This window comes from Myotis davidii, unplaced genomic scaffold, assembly GCF_000327345.1.
Source record: "Myotis davidii unplaced genomic scaffold, ASM32734v1 scaffold149, whole genome shotgun sequence".
Classification (NCBI taxonomy): Eukaryota; Metazoa; Chordata; class Mammalia; order Chiroptera; family Vespertilionidae; genus Myotis; species Myotis davidii.
In genome coordinates, this window is record NW_006352194.1 from 4,628,867 (window position 1) to 4,630,523 (window position 1,657).

Below are 1,657 nucleotides of genomic sequence, written 5' to 3' on the forward strand. Positions count from 1 at the left end.
GATTGGGCCTGCCCTCTGCCACCCAGGAGCAGGCCTAAGCCAGCAGGTCGTTATCTCCCGAGGGGTCCCAGACTGCGAGAGGGCACAGGCCGGGCTGAGGGACCGCCCCTCCCACCCGAGTGCACAAATTTTTGTGCACCGGGCCTCTATTCCTATATAATAAAAGGCTACTATGCAAATCAACCAAATGGTGGAATGACCAGTCACTATGATGTGCACTGACCACCAGGGGGAAGATGCTCAATGCAGGAGCTGCCACCTGGTGGTCAGTGCACTCCCACAGAGGGAGCGACACTCAGCCAGAAGCTGAGGGCTGGCAAGCGCAGCAGTGGAGGTGGAAACCTCTCCTGCCTCCGCAGCAGCACTAAGGATCTCCAACTGACAACTAATGGGTGGAGCCAGCCTAAGCAGCCAGTCGGACATCCCCCGAGGGCTCCCGGACTGCGAGAGGGCACAGGCTGGGCTGAGGGACCCCTCCCCCCAAGTGCACGAATTTTGTGCACCGGGCCTCTAGTAAATAAAATAAAAATAAATAATAAATATGTGTCAACCTGGGGCAAGACTGAAGCTCCTTACATGTAAATCTGGGCTCGGTTCATCTTTAAAGCCACAAAACTCCCGGTTTTACAAATAATCGATACTCCCTGGTGTTACTTGACTGACTCGCTGACAACTCCCCAAACAGAAAATCGCTGAGTCTGATGTGAAGCCTCGTAGGAACAGTGTGACGGTTCATGCGAATACTTTCCTCTTCGGGGCTAGCATCCTTTGCCTCCGACTGTTTAATCTCATCGAGCGCTGCTCTCACAATTTCACGTTATGTCTTGTGAGGCCATTATCATTGCTGGGGCTTTTTTGTTTCTCATTTGGCATTGTGTTTCTAAAGCATCGCTTTCCCTGCAGGTTTTGGGCCATCTGCGATAAAGGAGGTACTTAGGATTTCAATAACAACAAGAACAGATTAACTGAAGGCTTGCCTTTCATGTTGAGTGTGTCTCTGTTCAACTTTCAGGCGATGCACTACAAAGAGTCTTTATTTTTTGTTTCAGTCGATTGAAAATGAGGCCGAGGTACTGGGTGGAATGCATTTCTTCTCTTTTCAGCTGTTTCCAAATGTGGCAATCTCTTCCCGCAGATATCCGCATTCCCCGTGTGAATGTTCAAATGTCATGTTTTGGGGAGGACTTCTCTCTTTGTAAGAGCACCTCCATTACTCCCTACCTCCTTTCTTCGGCTTTATGTTTCTTCATGGCACTTATGATTATATCATATTCTGTTTATTTGTTTATCTGTCTCCCCACATTAGAATGTGAGCTCCCTGAGAACAGAGACCTGGTCTCCTCTGCTCACTGCCCCATCCCCGCACTGGGAAAAGCACCTGGAACAGAGACAGTGCTCACTAAATATGCAATGTCTGCAGGAATGAGGACTTTCCTCTCAAATTTTGTAAAAGTCTCTCCATTATATTCCTACTCAGTTCAGTACATTTCTTATAATGAACCCAATGAGCATTTAACCCTTTTGCTAATCTTTCCATAAATGTTATTCATCCAGTATTTATTGAACTCCTACTATGTACCAGGCACTGTGTGAGGTGCTGGGGGATTCTGTGGCAAATGAAACAAGCCATGCCTCATAATATTTTTTTTAATTTATT